The following is a 25,418-nucleotide window of genomic DNA, read 5'->3' as shown; positions in this document are numbered from 1 at the left end:
CTAGAATACTAATTATGTGGCTATTTCTCTTACCCTCATCTTCCACTTACTTAGCCTGTGTATTCAGAATAATTGATAGAGGCTTTGCGATGTTTTAAACTATTAACTCTCTATGTTTTCCTCGGGAAAAAAACCCAAAAACCTCTAAAATTAGGTATGCACAAGGTACTTGGGAGAACTCCCAGTAACTGATTTCTTCTTTTTGCATTCTCTGCAATTTACAATTCCCACAGCATAAATAATACTACTCGAAAAAGCACTCCAAAACTTTTCTCTGACTCTAGCAGTAGTTATAAATGACACAACTTCTGCTCCAGAAGCCCAGAAACTACTCTAATTTCATTAGCTAGTGTTGTCATGGACAATCTCATAGCCCTTGATTTTCTCTAAGCTCCCCATTTCTAATCTCATAGCGTTGTGGTCAGAAAAGTTGCTTGATATGATTTCAATTTCCTTAAATTTACTGAGGCTTGATTTGTGACCCAAAATGTGATCTATCCTGGAGAATGTTCCATGCATACTTGAGAAGAAAGTGCAGTCTGTTGTTTTTGGATGGAATGTCCTATAAATATCAATTAAATCTATCTTGTCTATTGTGTCATTTACACCTTCTGTTTCCTTGTTTATTTTCATTTTGGATGATCTGTCCATTGGTGTAAGTGAGGTGTTAAAGTCCCCTACTATTACTGTGTTCCTGTGGATTTCCTCTTTTATAGCTGTTAGCACTTGCCTTATGTATTGACGTGCTCCTATGTTGGGAGCATATATGTTTATAATTGTTATATCTTCTTCTTGGATTGATCCCTTGATCATTATGTAGTGTCCTTCCTTGTCTCTTGTAACATTCTTTATTTTAAAGTCTATTTTATCTCATATGAGTATTTCTACTCCAACTTTCTTTTTTTTAAATTAATTTATTTATTTATTTATTTTTGGCTGTGTTGGGTCTTCATTTCTGTGCAAGGGCTTTCTCTAGTCGTGGCAAGCGGGGGCCACTCTTCATCTTGGTGCCTGGGCCTTTCATTATCACGGCCTCTCTTGTTGCGGAGCACAGGCTCCAGACACGCAGGCACAGTAGTTGTGGTTCATGGGCCTAGCCGCTCTGCGGCATGTGGGATCCTCCCGGACCGGGGCACGAACCCATGTCCCCTGCATTGGCAGGCAGATTCCCAACCGCTGCACCACCAGGGAAGCCCAAACTTTCTTTTGATTTCCATTTGCATGGAATATATTTTTCCATCCCTCACTTTCAGTCTGTATTTGTCCCTAGGTCTGAAGTGGGTCTCTTGTAGACAGCATATATATGGGAATTGTTTTCGTATCCATTCAGCAAGCCTGTGTCTTTTGGTTGGAGCATTTAATCTATTCATGTTTAAGGTTATTATCAATATGTATATTCCTATGACCATTTTCTTAATTGTTTTTGGTTTGTTTTTGTAGGTCCTTTTCTTCCCTTGTGTTTCCCACTTACAGAAGTTCCTTTGTTGTAGAGCTGGTTTGCTGGTGGTGCTGAATTCTCTTAGCTTTTGCTTGTCTGTAAAGCTTTTGATTTCTCCTTCGAATCTGAATGAAATCCTTGCCAGGTAGAGTAATCTTGGTTGTAGGTTCTTCCCTTTCATCACTTTAAGTATATCATGCCACTCCCTTCTGGCCTGTGGAGTTTCTGCTGAGAAATCAGCTGTTAACCTTATGGGAGTTCCCTTGTATGTTATTTGTCGTTTTTCCCTTGCTGCTTTCAATAATTTTTCTTTGTCTTTTATTTTTGCCGATGTGATTACTATGTGTCTTGGCATGTTTCTCCTTGGATTTATCCTGTATGGGACTCTCTGCACTTCCTGGACTTGGGTGGCTACTTTTTTCCCATGTTAGGGAAGTTTTTGATTGTAATCTCTTCAAATATTTTCTCTGGTCCTTTCTCTCTCTCTTCTCCTTCTGGGACCCCTATAATGCGAAAGTTGTTGTGTTTAATGTTGTCCCAGCGGTCTCTTAGGCTGTCTTCATTTCTTTTCATTTTTTTTTCTTTAGTCTGTTCCGCAGCAGTGAATTCCACCATTCTGTCTTCCTAGGTCACTTATTCGTTCTTCTGCCTCAGTTATTCTGCTATTGGTTCCTTCTAGTGTAGTTTTCATTTCAGTTATTGTATTGTTCATCTCTGTGTGTTATTTAATTTTTCTAGGTCTTTGTTAAACATTTCTTACATCTTCTCGATCTTTGCCTCCATTCTTTTTCCGAGGTCCTGGATCATCTTCACTATCATTATTCTGAATTCTTTTTCTGGAAGGTTGCCTATCTCCACTTCATTTAGTTCCTTTTCTGGGGTTTCATCTTGTTTCTTCATCTGGTACATAGCCTTCTGCCCTTTCATCTTGTCTGTCTTTCTGTGAATGTGGTTTTTGTTCCACAGGCTGCAGGATTGTAGTTCTTCTTGCTTCTGCTGTCTGCCCTCTGGTGGATGAGGCTATCTAAGAGCCTTGTGCAAGCTTCCTGATGGGAGGGACTGGTGGTGGGTAGAGCTGACTGTTGTTCTGGTGGGCAGAGCTCAGTAAAACTTTAATCCTCTTGACTGCTGATGGATGGGGCTGGGTTCCCTCCCTGTTGGTTGTTTGGCCTGAGGCAACCCAACACTGGAGCCTACCTGGGCTCTTTGGTGGGGTTAATGGAATATTCTGGGAGGGCTCACGCCAAGGAGTACTTCCCAGAACTTCTGCTGCCAATGTCCTTGTTCCCACGGTGAGCCACAGCCTCCCCCCGCCTCTGTAGGAGACACTCCAATACTAGCAGGTAGGTCTGGTTCTGTCTCCCCTGGGGTCACTGCTCTTTCCCCTGGGTCCTGATGCACACACTACTTTGTGTGTGCCCTCCAAGAGTGGAGTCTCTGTTTCCCCCAGTTCTGTCGAAGTTCTGTCATCAAATCCCAGTAGGCTTCAAAGTCTGATTCTCTAGGAATTCCTCCTCCTGTTGCCAGACCCCAGGTTGGGAAGCCTGACGTGGGGCTCAGAACCTTCACTCCAGTGGGTGGATTTCTGTGGTATAAGTGTTCTCCAGTCTGTGAGTCACCCACCCAGCAATCATGGGATTTGATTTTACTGTGATCGTGCCCCTCCTACCATCTCATTGTGGCTTCTCCTTTGTCTTTGGATGTGAGGTGTCTTTTTTGGTGAGTTCCTGTGTCTTCCTGTCAATGATTGTCCAGCAGCTAGCTGTGATTCTGGTGTTCTTTCAAGAGGGAGTGAGAGCACGTCCTTCTCCTCCACCTTCTTGTTTCCAATCCCTCACTTTGTTGTAAAGCAGAAACTAACACACCTTTCTAAAGCAATTTTACTCCAATAAAGATGTTACAAAAAGAAAAAGTAAGAGCACAAACTCTATCTTGTGTTCCCATTGTTCCAGATGTGACTGATAAACTGTTCTTGGTATGACTTAGCAAGGTACCATATACATAGAGCATTCCTATTTGGGGTTTCCCTGGGAATGAAAAACAGATAATTGACCAGAACCCTGTATTTTAAATGTTTGCAAGAGCCAATCTGTCATTCCCATTAGAGAGCAGGGAGGATGTAACCTCACAGGGATTAAAAAGATTTATTTACTTGGTTGGGGAGAGGGTATAGAATACTTATGAGAAAACAAATCAAATCAGGTGACGGACTTCTGAGAGGGTGTGGTTGGCTGGATGTAAGAAGGGGAAGCAGAATGAAAGCACATTTTCTGGAATATATACTGCTGAGGAAAGGAGTCTCTTAGAGGTTATAGTCCACTGAAGCACTTGGAAACAGAGATGGAGAAGAACTTTTTCACTCAATGAGGCTCTTGGAAATAAAAGAAAATTGCCACCAGTCTCCTTCTTCAAAGGCCTAAGGCCAGGCCTGCTGGCCCAGACAAAGTTTTTTATGTCCCTTGGAGGTCTTTGTTTCTTGCACAAGAGACTTCTGGGGAGAAAAGGCCTTGGTAGCACCAGTACTGGTAGGGTGATGCATTGACACTAGGCTTTCATATTTATTAAGAACAACTGGGTACTGCTTCAAAAACGTGGGAAAACAAGAAGCTCCAAGAGACAAAGAGATATAGAGAACAAACTAGTAGTTACCAGTGGGGGAAGGAAGGGAGAAGGTCAAGATAGGGGTAGGGGAATAAGAGGTACAAACTATGATGTATAAAATAAATAACCTACAAGGATATATTGTACAACATGGGAAATATAGGTGATATTTTATAATAACTTTAAATGGATTATAATCTATTAAAATATTGTACCACTATGTGGTACACCTGAAACTTGTATAATATTGTACATCAACTATACCTCATTAAAAAATGAAGAAACATGCAAGAAATTTTGACTGGATTGAACATATTTTCAGAAGAAAATGAGGCTTAATATGAGAATTAAGAAGTTTGGTATAATTACAAATAAATAATTCAGAAAATCATGAGGAAATTCTTGACATCTGTTGGAATATCTCAGAATAATTCATTTGGAATACTGTGGTCTTATTGACCATCAATGACTTTTCTAGTATTCAAGCACTATCAGCAAAAATAATCTCTGCATCATTGCTCAGAATTCGGCCATGCAGATTTGCATTTTTGTGTGTTTACTGCTGATATTTGAAGTACCATAATCTTTTTATCAAAGTATAGTTGATTTACAATGTTGTGTTAGTTTCTGGTAGACAGCAAAGTGATTCAGTTATATATACATATATATGTATTGTTTTTCAGATTCTTTTCCATTATAGGTTATTATAAGATATTTAATATAGTTCCCTGTGCTATACAGTAAAACCTTGTTGTTTATCTATTTTATATATAGCAGTAGTATCTCTTAATCCCAAATTCCTAATTTATCCCTCTCCCCTCTTTCCGCACTGGTAACCATAGGTCTGTTTTCTATGTCTGTGAGCCTTTCTGTACTGTAAATATGTTCATTTGTATCATTTTTAAGATTCCATATATAATTGATATTGTATGATATTTGTCTTTCTCTGTTTGACTTACTTTACTTAGTATGATAATCTCTAGGTCCATCCATGGTGCTACAAATGGCATTATTTCATTCATTTTTATGGCTGAGCAATATTCCATTTTATATGTATACCACATCTTCTTTATCCATTCATCTGTTTATGGACACTTAGGTTACTTCCATGTCCTGGCTATTGTAAATAGTGCTGCAATGACCATTGGGGTGCATGTATCTTTTCAAATTATAGTTTTCTCCAGAAATGTGCTCAGGAGTGGGATTGCTGTATCATATGGTAGCTCTATTTTTAGTTTTTTAAGGAACCTCCATACTGTTTTCCATAGTGGTTGCACCAATTTGCATTCCCACCAACAATGTACAAGGGTTCCCTTTTCTCCATGCCCTCTCCAGCATTTATTATTTGTACACATTTTGATGGTGGCCATTCTGACTGGTGTGAGGTGATACCTCATAGTAGTTTTGATTTGCATTTCTCTAATAATTAGGGATGTTGAACATATTTTCATGTGCCTGTTGGCCATCTGTATGTCTTCTTTGGAGACATGTCTATTTAGGTCTTATGCCCATTTTTTGATTGGGTTGTTTGTTTTTTTATATTGAGCTATATGAGCTGTTTGTGTATTTTGGAAATTAAGCCCTTATCAGTTGCATCATTTGCAAATATTTTCTTCCATTCTGTAGGCTGTCTTTTCATTTTGTTATGGTTTCCTTTGTTGTGAAAAAGCTTTTAAGTTTGATTAGGTCCCATTTGTTTATTTTTGCTTTTATTTATTTATTTATTTTTTGCCTTGGGAGACTGACTTAAGAAAACATTGCTACTGTTTATGTCAGAGAATGTTTTGCCTATGTTCTCTTTTAGGAGTTTTATGGTGTAATGCCTTATATTTAAGTCTTTAAGCCATTTTGTGTTTATTTTTGTGTATGGTGGGAAGGAGTGTTCTAACTTCATTGATTTACATGTGGCTGTCCATCTTTGCCAACACCACTTGAAGAGACTGTCTTTCTCCATTGTATATTCTTGTCTCCTTTGTCATAGATCAATTTACCATAGGTGTATGGGTTTATTTCTGTGTTCTCTATTCTGCTCCATTGATCCATATGTCTGTTTTTGTGCCAGTACCATGCTGTTTTGATTACTCTAGCTTTGTAGTTTTGTCTGAAGTCTGGGAGGGTTATGCCTCCAGCTTTGTTCTTTTTCAAATTACCATAAACTTTACATCCATTCTAGTATCTTTTTTTTTTCATTCTAGTATCTTTGACTTCCAGAAAGTTTCCCCTTAACGTATTCAGCTAGAAAATTCTTATCAGGATGTTATTTAAGAACACAAAAGTTATCATAAACACTATCATGTGACAAAGCAGGAAGAAAAGCTTCAAAAAGTATTTCAGGGTTCTAGTTCAAGATGGCAACATAGGAGGATCCTAAACTCACCTCCTCCTATGGATACACCGAATCTACAACTACATACAGAACAATTGCCTCTGAAAAAAAACCTCAAAACTAGCTGGACAACTCCTACACAACAGGTGAATAAGAAAAAAATCCACATTAAAATGGGTAGGAGAGGCTGAGACACAGTCTCACCATCAACCTTACTCCCATCAAGGCAACCCACAATCAAGAGGGAATTCACAACCCCAAACTTCTCCTTGAGGAGAGAAGGGTTTGAAACCCACATCTGGCATCCTAATGTTTAAGACCTGCACCTAAGAAACAAGGCCCCAAAACATCTCACTTTGAAAGACAGCAGGGCTCACCTCCACAAGACACACAAGGCTATAGTGATCTGAGAAACAATTCTTAAAGGGTTCATGCAGACCCAACCACCGTAGTGCCCACAGCAGAGGCAGCAACTGAAAAGCACCCACACCTTCTGTGAAAGTGGCCTATTTGCTTATCTTAAACCTTTGGTCTGGAGTGACATCAGCATCATGGCAGCATGACATGCTTTTTTCGTCTCTCCCCTTCAATCTACAATTAGTAAAACATCCAGAATTCAACAAAAGTTTCTCTACCCACACACCAGGAGACTGGAGAAGTTGACATATCTGTATGTCTGAAGTTGGGTGGACTGGAACACATAGAGGATGCAGAACCAGGGAGACGTTAGGGGCAGTGTCTGTTATTCCAGTCCCCCAGCTGCCTTGGCTGAGCTTGAAGCCACAGAGAACTCAGTAGTAGCAGGGGAGGTGGCACACATGACTCCAACCTGTCAGCTGCAGCAGCACCAGCAGCTAAAGGAACTGAGCTGCAGCTGTGGCAGGACCCATGACCCCAATCCCTCCAGCCAAAACAGAGCCTATGACTCTTGCACCCACCCCACCCCCGACCCCTGCAGTGGCAGCACCCATGAATCCAACAAACCTGGATGCAGTGGAGGTGATCAAGACCCTGGCTTCTTCCCCACACCCTCCTCCCCCCCACTGCAGTGGAAATAAATGAAACAGTGACTAAAATGACAATAGAAAAGTCAGTGAAACTAATAGCTGGTTTTTTGAAAGATAAACAAAATTGACAAACTGTAGCTGGACTCACTAAGAAAAAAGGAGAGAAGCCTCAGATAAATAAAATCAGAACCAAATGAGGATAAATTATAGCAGATAACACAGAAATAAAAGGATATTAAGAAAAGTTATTTGCTGACAAATTGGACAAGCTAGAAGAAATGGATAAATTCTTAGAATCATATAATCTTCCAAGACTGAATCATGAAGAAATAGAAAACTTGAATAGACCAATCACTACTAAGGAGACTGAAACAGTAATCAGTAACTTCCCAAAAAACTAAATTCCAGAATTAGACAACTTTACAGGTGAATTCTACAAAACATTCAGAGAAGATTTAAAACCTATCCTTCTCAAACTCTTCCAAAAAATTGAAAAGGAGGGAATGTTGCCAAACTCATCTTATAAGACCAACATTACTGTGATACCAGAACCAGACAAGGACAACACAAAAAAGAAAATTACAGGCCAATATATCTGGTGAACGTAAATGCAAAAATCCTCAACAAAATATTAGCAAACTGAATACAACAATACATTAAAAGGATCATACACCACGATCAAGTGGGATTTATTCCAAGGATGCGAGGGTGGTTCGACATCTGCAAATCAATCAATGTGATACACCACACTAATAAAATGAAGAATAAAACTCATATAATCATCTCAATGGATGCAGAAAAACCATTTGAAATGATTCAAAACCCATTTATGATTTAAAAAAACTATCAATAAAATAGATATAGAAGGAATGTACCTCAACATAACAAAGGCCATATATGACAAACCCACAGCTAACATCATACTCAATGGTAAAAAGCTGAAAGCTATCCCTCTAAGATCAGAAACAAGACAAGGATGCCCACTCTCACCATTCTTATTCAACATAGTATTGGAAGTACTAGCCACTCCAATCAGGCAAGAAAAAATAAATAAAAGTCATCCAAATTGGAAAAGAAGAAGTCAAATTGTCACTATTTGCAGATGATATGATACTATATATAGAAAACCCTAAAGATTCCCCCAAAATTTCAGAAATAACAAATACAGTAATGGTGCAGGGTACAAACTCAATATACAAAAACCTGTTGTGGGGACTTTCTTGGTGGTCCAGTAGTTAAGACTTCGCCTTCCAATGCAGGGGGTGCAGGTTCAATCCCTGGTTGGGGAGCTAAGATCCCACATGCCTTGTGGCCAAAAAACCAAAGCATAAAACAGAAGCAATGTTGTAACAAATTCAATAAAGTCTTTAAAAATGGTCCACATCAAAAAAAAATCTTTAAAAAAAATCTGTTGTAAAATTCTAGGCTTAGTTGTAAAATCCTGGGTTAACTATCATTTGGAAATTTAAATATACATTACAGTAAACATTTAGAAAATGTTTTTCTAAAATGTTCCATCTAGGTCAATAAACTTGTCTGTAGAAGTCTTTTATAAGGATAAAAAAAAAATCTGTTGTGTTTCTATACACTAATGAACTATTAGAAAGAGAGATTAAGAAAACAATCCTATTTACAATTGCAACAAAAATAATAAAATACCTAGGAATAAATTTAACCAAGGAGGTGAAAGATCTCTATACTGAAAAATATAAGACATTGTTAAAAGAATTGAAGAAGACACAAATACATGGAAAGATATTCCATGCTCATGGATTGGAAGAAATAGCATTGTGAAAATGTCCACATTACCTAAAGCAATCTACAGATTCAATGCATTCCCCATCAAAATTCTGACATTTTTCACGGAACTAGAACAAAAAAAATCCTAATATTTTTATGGAACCACAAATGACCCCAAATAGCCAAAATAATCTTGAGAAAGGTCAAAGCTGGAGGCTTCATGCTTCTTGATTTCAACTATATTACAAAGCTATAGTAGTCAAAACAGTATGGTACTGACATTAAAAACAGACACATAAATCAATGAAACAGGCTAAAGAGCCCAGAAAATAAACCTACATATATATTACAATTTACAGCAAAGGAGTCAAGAATATACAATGGGGAAAGGATAGTCTCTTCAATAAATGGTGTTGGGAAAACAGGACAGTCACATGCAAAAGAATGAAACTGGACCACTATTTTACACTTTACAAAAAATTTAACTCAAAATGGGTTAAACACTTGAATGCAAGACCTGAAACCATAAAACTCCTAGAAGAAAAGATAGGTGATAAACTCCTTGACATCAGTCTTGGTGATGATTTTCTGGATCTGACACCAAACAAAAAGGTAACAAAAGCAAAACTAGACAAGTGGAACGTCATCACACTAAAAACTTTCTGCACAGCAAAGGAAACCATCAACAAAATGAAAAAGCAACCTACAGAATGGTAGAAAATATTTGCAACTCATATATCTGATAAGGGGTTAACATCCAAAACATATAAAGAATTTATACAACTCAATAGCAAAAAATAAAATCTGATTAAAAAGTAGGCAGGGGCTTCCCTGGTGGCGCAGTGGTTGAGAATCTGCCTGCCAATGCAGGGGACATGGGTTCAAGCCCTGGTCTGGGAAGATCCCACATGCCGCAGAGCAGTTGGGCCCATGAGCCACAATTACTGAGCCTGCGCATCTGGAGCCTGTGCTCTGCAACTAGAGAGGCCGCGATAGTGAGAGGCCCGTGCACCACGATGAAGAATGGCCCCCGCTTGCCGCAACTAGAGAAAGCCCTCACACAGAACGAAGACCCGACACAGCCATAAATAAATAAATATAACATGAATGAACATTAAAGAAAAAAAAACCAGTATGGTGCTGGCAAAGGATAGAAATGTGGACCAATGGACTAAAATTGAAGGTCCAGAAATAAACCCATACTTTTATGACAAATTAATTTTTGACAAGTCCATTCAGTGGAGACAAGTTCTTTCAAAAAATAGTACTGAGACAACTGATTTACACATATGAAGGAATGAATTTGGGCCCCACTTCACACATACACAAAAATTAACTAGAAATTGATCAATGACCTAAATATAAGAGCCAATATCAGAAAACTCACTAAAGAAAACGTAAGGGTAAACTTAATAACCTTGGATTTGGCAATGGATTCTTAAATATAACACCAACAGTATGAGCAACAAAAGAAAAAATAGATAAATCAGACTTCATCAAAATTTTAAAACTTTTGTGCATAAAGAACGCTATCAAAAAAAGTGAAAGGACAACTTACAGAATGGTAGAAAATATTTGCAAATCACATATCCAATAAAGTTTAATATCCAGAATAAAGAACTCCTACAACTCAACAACAAAAGAACAACCCAATCAATTGAAGTCACTTATGCAAACGACTTGAAGAGATGTTTCTCCAAAGAAGATATACAAATGGCCAATAAGCCCAACATCATTAGTCATTAGGGAAATGCAAATGAAAACCACAGTGAGATACCATTCATACCACTTCACATCTACAATTTTTTTAAAAAAGGAAACTAACAAGTGTTGGCAAGGCTGCAGAGAAATTGGAACCCTCATACCTTGCTGGTGGGAATGTAAAATGGTGCAGCCACTGTGGAAAACAATTTAGCAGTTTCTCAAAAAGGTTAACATAGAATTACCATAAGACCTAGCAATTCCTCTTCTAGGTGTATCCCAAAAAGAATTGAAAATAGAAACTTAAACAGATACTTTTATGCCAGTGTTCATTGCAGCACTATTCACAATAGCTACAAGGTGGAAACAACCCAAGTGTCCATCAATAGATGAATGGATAAATGAAATGTGGTATATACGTGCAATGGAATATAATTCAACTGTAGAAAAAAATGACATTCTGATATGTGCTACAATATGGATGAAACTTGAAAACATTATGCTAAGTGAAATAAACCAGACACAAAATACATAAAGTAGATTAGAGGTTACTGGGGCAGGGGGGAGAGGGAAAATACAGAGTTATGCCTAATGAATACAGAGTTTCTATTTGGGGTGATGAAAAAGCTTTGGAAATAGATAGCGGTAATTGTTGTACAACATTCTAAATATAATTAATGCCCCTGAGTTATACATTTAAAATGGCAAATTCTATGTTTTATATATATTTTAGCACAATAAAATTTTTTTTCAAAATAAGAAGAAAGAAATCTAGCATTACAGGAGACACAGCCTGTGCCCCACAGCTCCTTTACCTCAATGTTTAAGAACATTCAAATTGAACACAGTAATGAGATACTGTAAGCCACAATTCATAAACAACGCTTGGCAGCAAACTTCTTTCAGTATCATCATAACAGCTGTATCTGAGGCAGCTGCTAACTTTCTTCTCTCTCTCTTCTACTTCTTTGGTTACAACTTTACCCTAACAACTTCTCTTTCCCACTCTGCCAGCATATTGGCTGTTTCTCACCAATAACTTCCTGTGAAAATCCTCTGCCTATATTTATGTCCCTATCACCATGCTGTACATTATATTCCCAGGTCTTATTTATTTTATAACAGAAAGTTTGTATTTTTGGCTACCTTTACCCATTTTGACCACCCTGACCCCTGCCTCTGGCAACTACCATATGTTCTTTGTATCTATGAGTTCAGGTATTTTTAAAAGATTCCACATAATAAGTGAGATCATATGGCATTTGTTTTTCTCTGTCTGACTTACTTTCCCCCTGTGAAAATCCTCTGCCTATATTTATACCCCTGTCTTACTGACCAATCTATGGTCTAGAACAAGACTATTAACACTATGCTACTTTAGGTCATACGTCCAGCTTGACAAGACTGTTTGAATAGTCAGTCTCGAATATGGTAATTGACTAGGGCAAAGACATTTAATATTAAGCCTACATTTTACATTTATCCTGGCTCTATGTGTGATCATAGATGAAATATCACTCTGAGCTCAACATTGTCATCTATAAGATAGAAATAGCAGCATCTTCCTCCAAGAGTTTTTTTTTTTAAGGATTAAATAAGATTAACATATGGAATGTATCTAGCACATAATGGAATCAGTAAATTTTAGTTAACTTCCACTTCTCCATAACATGTTATTAAGAGAAACTTCAATGCTGGGGTGGGGGTGGCCTGTAATTCTTACATCTTGAGAACCACATCAGGGGTATAACCTTACCTTCAGACACACTAATATTCATGCCTCTGCCAAGTAACAATCATGAGCTGAAGAGTGGATACGTTTGCCTTATTATGGCAAAACTTCTGTTCTTCTGCACTAAAGACACTTGACATTCAGAAAAAACTCTCTTGTGAATAATTTTGTAAATTAACTACTTTTGAAGCAATTGTTACATCTTTTGAGTAAAGCTAAATTTTCATATATTTTACATATTGAGCTTGCTAAGAGTAAGACACACTCTATAATAGAGTACTACAGTGCTGAGAAAGCGGAATTACCCTTCTTGCAGACAAAGAGTTATTCATTCATACATGTATCCATTCAACATATATTAAGTGCCCGATATGTCATCCCCTGGGGATACAGAGATGAATAAACCATGGTTCCTATTCTCAAGGAGCTCACAGTCTAATGAGGGAGACAGACAAGTAATTAGACAATTACTAAATAGTGCACTAAGTGCTACGATTGAGGGGAATTTTAACAACAGGTACTTAATCCAGGCTGGTAGGAAGTGACACCTGAATTTTCTTGAAACTCATGTATGAGCTATAAAAGCATACACAATTGCTATTATTATTATTATTTCTCTGGATCTGTATATATGTATATAAGTTCATAAGAAAACTTCTGGAAGGATCACACCAAACTAAAATTTCTTATGCAACAATTATTTCCTGAATGCTTACCACATGCTAGGTGCTTTTCTAGGCACTTAGGATAAATCACTGAATGTGACAGAACAAGATCCTTGTCCGAAGTTGGGGCTTATATTTTGCAGGGGGAGATACATAATAAAAATTAAATTTAAATGAGTAAAATATATATTGTATGTTATAAGGCAATAAGTGCTATGAAAGGAAAAAGAAAAAGTCTAGTAGAGATGAGGAGTGCTAGTGGAAAGGTAGTCAGGGTGCAGTATTAAATAGGGTGATCATGGTTGACTTCATTGAAAAGGTGCAAGTTGAGTAAAGACCTGATGTAGCTGAGGAAATTAGCCAAGTGAATATCTGGGGACATAGTGTTCCATGCAGAGGGAGGAATTAGAGAAAGGCCCTAAAATGGAAGTGTGGTTGACATGGCACATGGGAGAAACAGCAAGGTCACTACTGCCAGAGCCGAATGAATCAGAGACAGAACAGAAGGAGGGAGGCTAGACAGCTAAGAGGAAAGGGAAGCCAGTTAGATACTATCTTATCAAATATTATAATAATTTTGGGTTTTACTCTGAATAACATTGCAGGAATTTGAGAAGAGAAATAATGTGTTATTTAATGTTTTAATATGATATAATTTAATGTTTTATCAATCTGGTTGCTGTGCGAAAAATAGGCTTGGGGAAAGGGGCAAGGGTGGGAGCAGAAAAATCAGTTAAGAGCTTTTTGCGATAATCCAAGTGAGAGATGATGTTGGTTCAAACCAAGGTGATATCAGTTCAGGTGGTGGAAAATGGTGGGCTTCTGGATGTATTTTGTTGGTAGAACCAATTGGATTTACTATGAATTTGGACATGGGTGGGAGAGAAAGAGAGGTGTTAAGAATGAATCCAATATTTGGGCTTGAATAACTGGGATAATAGAAACTGTGGTTAGAGCAGATGTGGGGAGGATGATCAGGAGTTCAATTTTGAACATGCTAAATTTGAGATGTCTATTTGACATTCAAGTAGAGAACATAAGTAGGCAGTTGGATATTTGGATCTGGAGCTCAAGAGACAGTTCTGGGCTGTAGTTATAAATTTGGGAGTCACTGGAATATAGATGGTATCTAAAGCCTGAGACTGGATAAGAGCACCAAACAAATGACTGTTCTAGTTAGAGAAGAAAAGAGTGATTCAAGAAGTGAGCCCTGGGGACTTCACTGGTGGTCCAATTGTAAAGAATCCACCTTACAATACAGGGGACACAGGTTTGATCTCTGCTCAGGGAACTAAGATCCCACATGCTGCGGGGCAACTAAGCCTTCATGCCACAACTACTGAGTTCACGCACCTCAACTAGAGCCCACATGCTGCAAACTACAGAGCCCATGCGCTCTGGAACCCATGCATCACAACTCCAGAGCCCACACACCCTGGAGCCTGTGTGCCACAACTACAGAGAGAAAACCCACACACCACAATGAAGAGCCCACTCACCACAACAAAAGATCCAGCATGCCTCAACGAAGATCCTGCGTGCCGCAGCTAAGACCCAATGCAGCCAAAAAAGAAAAATAATAAATAAATTAAATTAAATAATTTTTTTAAAATCCTTAAAAAATAATAAAAAAGGAGTGAGCCTTGTAACATTTCAATATTAATAGGTTGGGGAGAAGAGGAGGATGTAGCAAAGAAAAATAAGAAAAATCAGGAGTGTTTGGTATTCTAAAAGTTAGGCAACAGATGAAATCACACCTCATTTGGAAGGTTTCCCTGACTCCCATGTGTGATTTCCTAAGGACACCTAGCTGAGTAGCATCATTCATCCTATGTGGTCCTCTGTGTCCTCATCAATAAAATGGGGGAATAATATTGCCCACCCCCTAGGGTTGTTGTGAGCCTTGAATGAGGCAGTCTATGTGAACCTCACTAGTGCTTAATTAATATTACCTACTGTAACCCTCTCTTCCCATTAGACTGAATGGTCTTGAAGGACCTGAGGTCTTGCTCATCTTAATATCTTATTTCTGCTTTTCCTTCTTCCTTCCCTACCTCTTGGCCATGATCCCCTAGTACAGTTTCTAGCACAGAGGGCCCTTAATAAACTATTTTTGAATGAAAAACACCTACCACTCCCTAATTATTCCAACATCTTCCTAAACAAGTTTTATCTCTTCATCATTCTGATTGTTTTAATACCCATGTTGATGTGGTTCTACTTTGTACCTCTATATGTTAGTCTGGTCAACACTTTGTGTCTCAAATGTGAGTAATTTATGGACTCTTTAAACATTACAATAGGGGATTAGCTCAAGAAGGTGAAGTGGGGGGAGGAGTCAAGATGGCGGAATAGGAGGACATGGAATTTGTTGCTCCACAGAAGTTCATCAAAAACACGTCTACAAACAGAACAATTCCCACAGAGCTCCTGCTGAACAGTAGCAGTAGACTTCAGACACCTAAAAGAATGAAAGAAAGAAGAAAAAAGAAAAAAAGAAAGGAAGAATCAAAAAAGAGACCAGCAATCCTGGCAGGAAGCTGAAGCTGAGCAGAGATCCCCACATTAAGAAAGACTCCCTCACGGAGGGGAAATCAGCTGGGACAGAAAAGGAACTTCAGGGGATCAAAGGAGAATGCAGCAGACGGTCTGTGGAAGGCAAGACAACGTAAGAACTGCACACATGATCTATACCAGAGCTCTGTGCATTCTAGCCTGAATCGTGAGTCGCCTGTTGTGAAGGGGAGCTGTGTGCTGGAAAGACGGGTTCTGAGTGCAGACCCAGGGAAAGGACAGCTCTTGGCTGTGAAAAGACAGCCTGAAGGGTTAGGAGTAAGGGGTGCCACAACTGGGAAATTCTATGGAAAAAGCCTGAGACACCATAGCAAGGTGTCATTGTTGAGCAGGGTGCAAGGGGTGGAGCCACAATCATAACCCCCTTCCCTATCCACCGTCTTTTTTGGCCTCTGCAGGCATTAGGAGTGGCTCCCACCTGAGCGGGCATGCCCACCCCTTGGGCTGGGGTTGCCTCCACCTGCATAGGCTCCAGAGGCCTGAGCGCCACCCACCCCAAAACCTACTTGGGAAACAGCCCTGGGCACCCCTGCCTGGGACGAGAGTCCACCAAAGTTGGCAGGGTCAAAGGGCTAAAGAGTGGGGTTGGAAGAACAGACCGGGGAGAGAAATGCAATTGGCTGCACAGAAACAATAGAAGGGATGGGAATGAGGGGACGCACGGCTGAGAATGCTCCTAGAGGAAGCCAGGTCTGCCTGGAATGCGAGGTGTTATTGTTGAGAGGTGCATGGGAGGAGGGGACGACAATGCTCCCATACACCAGCTCCTGCTGCTGCAGCTACTGGAAGTACCCAATTGTGCTCCAAGCAGCCGCTGCTTTCGCTCCCATTCACCTGGGCAAGGATCAGATGCCTGAGGGCAGCACACAGGCAGAGGTGTGGTTAAAAACAAAACTGAACCTGAGGGGCAGTGCAACCGAGGAAGAGAAACGCAAATCTTTCTATGCAGCAGCACAAGCTGTGAATTAAATCCCCAAGATCGGCTGGGTAAATCCTGCGTTTGTGGAATACCTGAATGGACAACAAGTGTTTCAACATCTGAGACCAGTGTAGCCTTCACAGCACTGGATGTTGTGGGCAAATACACATGGGAATCAGGCCAGGTCAGAGTCTGAGCTGGCCTGACAGTGCCCAAAACAGATCCAGAGACCTACCTAGAGGTATTGGAAGGCCTCCTGGGGAGGCGGCCCCAAGAAAATATTCTTATTACTAATATTCTATGTTGGTTTTTTTCATTTTGTTCAGTTGTTGGTGTTGTTGCTTTTATCATTTTTTATTTTTTATTCTCTACTTTTATTTTTTATCTCTTATCTTATGTAATTTTCTTAATATAGATAACGTTTTATTTTTATACTTTTCCTTTACTTTTTTGTTGCCGTGGCTTTTGTCTTGTTTTGTTCTTCACTTTATATATTTTTTCCCTTTTTCTTTCTTTATTCAATTGTTTTTAGGTGTATATTCTATGTTTTATTTGCTTTGTTGTTGTTGATGTTGTTTGCTTGCCTGAACTTCTGTTTTATTTTTCATTCTTTGTTTTTGTTAGTATAATCCTTATCAATTGTTCTCATATTAGAATTCTCTTATTTGGTTGTCTGTTCCTTTGTTTTTTGTTTTCTTTTCTTTCCTCTGTGTGTGTGTGTGATGTGTGTGTTGTGTTGCTGTTGCTGCTGTTGGTTTGCTACTGTTCTTGCTATTTGCCCTGAGCTTTGCTTGTCTGGGTTTTGTTGTTGTTTTGGTTTATTTTTGTTTGGTTTTGTTTTTTGTTTTTGTCTTGTTTTGTTTTGTTTGTCTTTATTTAATTTCTTTTCTCTATATTTTATCAGTTCACACTGTGTGGCTTGTGGGATCTTGGTTCCCCAATCAGGGGTCAGTCCTGGGCCTCTGGAGTGGGAACATAGAGTCCTGGATGCTGGAATACCAGAGAATTCCCGGGTACAGGGAATATTAATTGGCATGTGCATTCCTGATGGTATCCATAAACACAGTAGGTTAGACAAAATGAAATAACAGAGAAATATGCTGCAGACATAGGAGCAAGGTAAAATCCCACAAGACCAAATAAATGAAGAAGAAATAGGCAAGCTATCTGACAAAGAATTCACAGTAATGATAATAAAGATGATCCAAGATCTAAGAAAAGGAATGGAGAAAATACAAGAAACGTTTAACAAGGACCTAGAAGAACTAAAGAACAATCAGTGATGAACAACACAAAAACTGAAATGAAAAACACACAAGAAGGAATCAAGAGCAGAATAACTGAGGCAGAAGAACGAATAAGTGAGCTGGAAGATAGAATGGTGGAGTTAACTGTCGAGGAACAGAATAAAGAAAAAAGAATAAAAAGAATTGAGGACAGACTCAGAGACTTCTGGGACAACATCAAACCAACATTCAAATTATAGGTGTCCCAGAAGAAGAAGAGAAAGGGAAAGGGCCTGAGAAAATATTTGAAGAGATTATAGTTGAAAACTTCCTTAACATGGGAAAAGAAATAGTCAGTCAAGTCCAGGAAGCACAGAGAGTTCCATAAAGGATAAACTCAAGGAGAAACACACCAAGCCACATATCACACTAACAAAAATTAAATACAAAGAAACAATATTAAAAGCAGCAAGGGAAAAGCAACAAATAAACTACAAGGGAATCCCCATAAAGATACCAACTAATTTTTCAGCAGAAACCTTGCAGGCCAGAAGGGAATGCCTGGACATACTTAAAGTGATGAAAGGGAGAAACCTACAACCAGGATTACTCTACCCAGTGAGGGTCTCATTCAGAATTGACAGAGAAATCAAAAGCTTTACAGACAAGCAAAAGCTCAGAGAATTCAGCACCACCAAACCAGCTTTACAACAAATGCTAAAGGAACTTCTTTGGGCAGAAAACACAAGAAAACAAAAAGACCTACAAGAATAAACCCAAAACAATTAAGAAAATGGTAATAGGAACATACATATATATCTATAATTACATTAAGTGTAAATGGATTAAATGCTCCAACCAAAAGACACAGACTAGCTGAATGGACACAAAAACAAGACCCATAAATATGCTATCTACAAGAGAAGCACGTCAGACCTAGGAACACATACAGACTGAAAGTGAGGGGATGGAAAAAGATATTCCATGCAAATCGTAATCAAAAGAAAACTGGAGTAGCAAAACTCATATCAGACAAGATAGACTTTAAAATAAAGACTATTACAAGAGACAAGGAAGGACACTACATAATGATCAAGGGATCAATCCAAGAATATATAACAATTGTAAATATATATGCACCCAACACAGGAGCACCTCAATACATAAGGCAAATGCTAACAGCCATAAAAGGAGAAATCAACAGTAACACAATAATAGAGGGGGACTTTAACACTCCACTTACACCAATGGGCAGATCTTCCAAACAGAAAATAAATAATGAAATGCAAGCTTTAAATGAAACAATAGACCAAATAAACTTAATTGATATTTCTAAGACATTCCACCTGAAAGTGGCAGAATACACTTTCTTCTCAAGTGTTCATGGAACATTCTCCAGGATAGATCACATCTTGGGTCACAAATCAAGCCTCAGTAAATTTAACAAAATTGAAATCATAGCAAGCATCTTTTCCAATGACAAGGCTATGAGATTAGAAATCACTTACAGGAAAAAAATGTAAAAAATACAAACACATGGGTCCTTGAGCCCCGCCCCCATGGGGCCACCCGCCGGTTTGAACCACATCCCTGTGATGCGGAGTACGATGAGGCCGGCGCCAATGGCCAGGGATGTCCCATGGGAGCCGGCGCAGGAGCACGGCATCGAGGGGCGGGCCTAGCTGGGGCCCATGGCCCTGCGTCTTCTGGCTGCATCGCGGGTCCTGCACACACTTCGAGGCCGCAGTCACCAGGCGGTGGGCACCCGAGGGGCCGGGAGGTGAGCCGGGGCCCCCAGGCGGGTGTGGGCATCATGTCCACAGCCAGCATCCCCGAGGCTGTGCTCAGGCCATGATCACTCGGTGAAGCTGTGCTACGACAGCGAGGCCGACTTCTTCCCGTGCTGTGAGGACCTCTGCACGCTGCAGGACTTGGTGCCTCTGCCCACCTTGCGTGCCTCCCTGTGGGAGGGCCTGCTGGACTTCAATGCCGACCACCTCCGCGGGGTGGACTGGGCGCCACTCCTGAGCACCCTCTGCCCCTGATCTGTATCCAGAGCTTCTTCCAGCCACGCCTTGGTGAGACAGGTTGTGACAGAAATAAAGTTTACAGAAGTCGTGTTCCTGCGATAAGAAATACAGATGTGACCTTCTAGTTGTGTAAAGCTCTTAAATGCTGTGTAAGTGCGTCGGGTGCACTAAGGAACCTGGAGCTAAATGGGCTAGTTCTGAGAGAGAGAGAGACTTAACTATGTTAACAAAGTTATTTGTCAAGGTGTAAAGAACTCTATCATCACTCTTAAGACAGTAAACTTCATAGCGTGTAATCTGACATGGTAGGGAGCAGATCACATGGCCAAGATCTTAAAGTATCAGACTACCAGAAGGTATGAAGAAACCTGGGCTGAGAGTCTTCGTTACAGGAGGCCTGATCTTGACTGTATGGCTGGTTTCAGGTGCATCACTCTGAACTGCAACACGCTCATTGGTGACCTGGGTGCAAGTGCTTTTCCAGAATCTCTTAGTGAGGATTTTTGGCTTAGAGCACTTGACCTGCAGCAGTGTGGCCTCACCAATGAAGGAGCAAAGGCTTTACTAAGGGCCCTTGAAACCAATAGAACTCTGCTCATTCTGGATATAAGAAAAATCCACTTGATCATTCTGTGATGAAAGCAGTTATCAAAAAAGGTCTCCAGAATGGAAGGAGTGCCAAGTCAGAGTACCAGTGGATAACTTCTCCATTGCTGAAGGAACCATCCAAAGCTGCTAGGCAGAAAAAGAGAACTGTAATTTGGGGAAGTGGTCGAAAAGGAAAAGCTACTATTAGAATTGGCATCTGCCCTCGGTCAGTACTCTGCCTTGCACAGAAGTGTGCACAAAATCAGGCACCCGAAAGTCCAATGAGGGATACTTACGTAATGCAGAAAATCTAGAGACAACCCTGGTGTCCTGCAGGAGGGGTCTGATGAAGGAAATTAGGATCCATCCATAGTATGGAGTAACATGTGCGTGGAGAATGGGAAGATGTCCAGCAGAGCCCCACAACAGAAGCAAGATGAATATTCCATTCCACATTGGCAACACCAAAGGAGATGATGCTTTAGAAAAAATATTTCTCAACAAAGCTCTTGAACTCAATATGATCTCCCTGAAAGGGCATAGGTCCGTGGGAGGCATTCAGGTCTCTCTGTATAATGCTGTCACTGTTGAAGATGTACAGAAGCTGGCAGCCTTCATGAAGAATTTTTTGGAGCTGCACCAGCTATGAGCACATCCTAGCCAATATACACTCTGCCCTTGAACAATGTACCAAATTGAAAGTCACTTGGGCATGGCTAAAAAAACTAAACAAACACAGCATTTTTCTCGAATGAACATGCGTATGATAGATTTTCTTCTTTTTGCAGAGAACAGCAAAACATCCACAGCTATCCCAAGCTGTTGAAACTTAACCTTAATTCTGACTTGAACTGGAAGCTTTTAAAAAATCTTCTCTTGCTTTTCTACCAAATTCTAGCTACTGTTGTCTTTGCTGCTACTTTTTCTGCCTAGATCTCATATTCAAAGCTGCCTGTGGGTTTAATTATATGCAAATTGCAGGTTATTATTTTTAGAGACACACAAACACACAGCATGGAGGGTAGGTGGGGCCCTCTGGGTGCTGAATTTTGATCCTTTGCAAGATGACAGCAGTGGGGTCTTCTGGATTCTTTCTTTATATGGTTATTCTCATAAAGCGATAAAAGTGACATACTATATGTTTATATAGCAAGGTCTGTTTTTAATATCAAATAGTTTATATCTCTATGAAATTATATCTCTGTGCATTTATATTTCTAATAATACGGTTCTTGTTGGTATATGTTGAGACTTGGAGAATTTGTTAGGATCCTTGACCTTGTGCATTAGAGTGTTATGTTCTCAACAGTTGTGTGCCTCCCATTCCCCTTCCCCTCTCCCTTTTTAAGCTGCTTCACAAGATTTGGAAGCTCCCTGATTCACTTTTACTTTCCTTTCAGTGGGTAGAAGAACGGTTGGTTGGTTGGTTGGTTGGTCGGTTGTTTGGTTGGTTCTTTGTTTTTCAGTTATGCTGTTAAACTAAAATTCCCCACTAAACTCCCTTACTGTTTGTTCACGTGACTGTTCTCTTTATGGTGTTTGACCAGTGATGCCATGAGTTTGGGAAGATCTTTGCTGAAGAGTCTTTTCCTGAATTGTTCATCCATTGTCAGTGTTTTATATTGACCGTATGAAGGACATTAAAGCCCTAAAACATCAAAAAAAATACAAACACATGGAAGCTAAACAAAACACAACTTAATAACCAAGAGATCACTGAAGAAATTAAAGAGGAAATCAAAAAATACCTAGAAACAAATGACAGTGAAAATATGACGACCCAAAGTCTATAGGACACAGCAAAAGCAGTTTTAACAGGGAAGTTTATAGCAACAACTCTACCTCAAGAAACAAGAATAATCTAAAACAAACAACCTAACGTTACACCTACAGCAGCTAGAGAAAGAAGAACAAACAAAACCCAAAGTTAGTTAGTAGAAGAAATCATAAAGATCAGAGCAGACATAAATGAAATAGAGACAAAGAAAACAATAGCAAAGATCAGTAAAACTAAAAGCTGGTTTTTTGAGAAGGTAAACAAAAATGATAAACCTTTAACCATACTCATCCAGAAAAAGAGGGAGAGGACTCAAATCAGTAAAATTTGAATTGAAAAAGGAGAAGTTATAACTGGCACCATAGAAATACAAAGGGTCATAAGAGAATACTACAAGCAACTATATGCCAAAAAAATGGACAACCTGGATGAAATGGACAAATTCTTAGAAAAGTACAACCTTCTAAGACTGAACCAAGAAGAAATAGAAAATATGAACAGACAAATCACAAGTAATGAAATTGAAACTGTGACTGAAAACTTCCAGCAAACAAAAGTCCAGAACCAGATGGCTTCACAGGTGAATTCTATCAAACATTTAGAGAAGAGCTAACACCTATCCTTCTCAAACTCCTGCAAAACTTTGCAGAGGATGGAAGACTCCCAAACTCATTCTACAAGGCTACCATCACCCTGATATCAAAACCAAATAAAGATATCACACAAAAAGAAAACTATAGGCCAATATCACTGATGATCATAGACACAAAAATCCTCAACAAAATACTAGCAAACAGAATCCAACAACACATTAAAAGGATCATACACCATGATCAAGTGGGATTTATTCAAAGGATGCAAGAATTCCTCAGTATATGCAAATCAATCAGTGTGATACACCATATTAATAAATTAAAGAATAAAAACCATACGATCATCTCAATAGATGTAGAAAAAGCATTTGACAAAATTCAACACCCATATATGATAAAAACTCTCTAGAAAGTGGGCATAGAGGGAACCTACCTCAACGTAATAAAGGCCATATATGACAAACCCACAGCAAACATTATTCTCAATGGTGAAAAACTGAAAGCATTTCCACTAAGATCAGGAACAAGACAAGGATGTCCACTATCACCACTATTATTCAACACAGTTTTGGAAGTCCTAGCCATGGCAATCAGAGAAGAAAAAGAAATAAAAGAATCCAAATCAGAAAAGAAGAATTAAAACTGTCACGGTTTGCAGATGACATGATACTATACATAGAAAGTCCTAAAGATGCCACCAGAAAACTCCTAGAGCTAATCAATGAATTTGGTAAAGTTGCAGGATATAAAATTAATACACAGAAATCTCTCTCATTCCTATACACTAACAACAAAACAGCAGAAAGAGAACTTAAGGAAACAGTCCAATTTACCACGGCAATGAAAAAAAATAAAATACATAGGAATAAACCTACCTAAGGAGGCAAAAGACCTGTACTCAGAAAACTATAAAACAGTGATGAAAGAAATCAAAGATGACATAAACGGATGGAGAGATATACTCTGTTCTTGGATTGGAAGAATCAATATTGTGAAAATGACTCTACTACCCAAAGCAATCTACAGATTCAGTGAAATCCCTATCAAATTACTAATGGAACTTTTCACAGAACTAGAACAAAAAATTTTACAATTTTTATGGAAACACAAAAGACCTTGAATAGCAAAAGCAAACCTGAAAAACAAAAATGGAGCTGGAGGAATCAGGCTCCCTGACTTCAGACTATACAACAAAGCTGAAGTAATCAAGGTAGTATGGTACTGGCACAAAAACAGAAATATAGATCAGTGGAACAGGATAGAAAGCCCAGAGACACACCCACACACCTATGGTCACCTAATCTGTGAAAAAGGAGGCAAGAATATACAATGGAGAAAAGACACCCTCTTCAATAAGTGGTGCTGGGAAAACTGGACACCTACATGTAAAAGAATGAAATTAGAACACTCCCTAACACCATACACAAAAATAAACTCAAAATGGATTAAAGACCTAAATGTAAGGCCAGACACTATCAAACTCTTAGAGGAAAACATGGGCAGAACACTCTATGACATAAATCACAGCAAGATCCTTTTTGACCCACCCCCTAGAGAAATGGAAATAAAAACAAAAATAAACAAATGGGACCTAATGAAACTTAAAAGCTTTTGCATAGTAAAGGAAACCATAACCCAGATGAGAAGACAATGCTTCAAATAGGAGAAAATATTTGCAAATGAAGCAACTGACAAAGGATTAATCTCCAAAATTTACATGCAGCTCATGCAGCTCAATATCAAAAAAAAAACAAACAACCCAATAAAAAAATAGGCAGAATACCTAAATAGACATTTCTCCAAAGAAGACATACAGATGGTCAGCAAAAACATGAAAATATGTTCAACATCACTAATCATTAGAGAAATTCAAATCAAAACTACATTGAGGTATCACCTCACACCAGTCAGAATGGCCATCATCAAAATATCTACAAACAATAAATGCTGGAGTGGGTGTGGAGAAAAGGGAACCCTCTTGAACTGTTGATGGGATTGTAAATTGATACAGCCACTATGGAAAACAGTATGAAGGTTCATATAAAACTAAAAATAGGACTACCATATGAACCAACAATCCCACTACTGGGCATATACCCAGAGAAAATCATAATTCAAAAAAAATATGCACCTCAATGTTCATAAGCAGCACTATTTACAACAGCCAGGATATAGAAGCAACCTAAATGTCCATCAACAGATGAATGGATAAAGAAGATGTGGTACATATATACAACGGAATATTACTCAGCCATAAAAAGGAATGAAATTGGGTGATTTGTAGAGATGTGGATGGACCTAGAGAGTGTCATACAGAGTGATGTAAGTAAGAAAGAGAAAAGCAAATATCGTATAATAACGCATATATGTGGAATCTAGAAAAAATGGTATAGATGATTTTATTTGCAAAGCAGAAATAGAGACATAGACATAGAAAACGAATGTATGGATACCAAGGGGGAAAGGGATGGGGAGGGAGGAATTGGGAGAGTGGGATTGAC

At 39.0% G+C, this 25,418-nt stretch overlaps 1 long non-coding RNA gene across 1 annotated transcript; it reads left to right on the top strand.

The window, feature by feature from the left end:
* The first annotated feature begins 1,507 nt into the window (after positions 1 to 1,507).
* On the top strand, positions 1,508 to 24,994 carry LOC309652360. Its single transcript, XR_014258685.1, has 2 exons — positions 1,508 to 20,016; positions 20,192 to 24,994. It is a non-coding gene; the product is annotated as an uncharacterized lncRNA (long non-coding RNA).
* The last annotated feature ends 424 nt before the right edge of the window (positions 24,995 to 25,418 follow it).

Source organism: Balaenoptera physalus (assembly GCF_965194825.1).
Source record: "Balaenoptera physalus genome assembly, chromosome: X".
NCBI lineage: Eukaryota > Metazoa > Chordata > Mammalia > Artiodactyla > Balaenopteridae > Balaenoptera > Balaenoptera physalus.
Note: the sequence above shows the minus strand (reverse complement) of the source record. Positions and strands in the feature narration are given on the sequence as shown.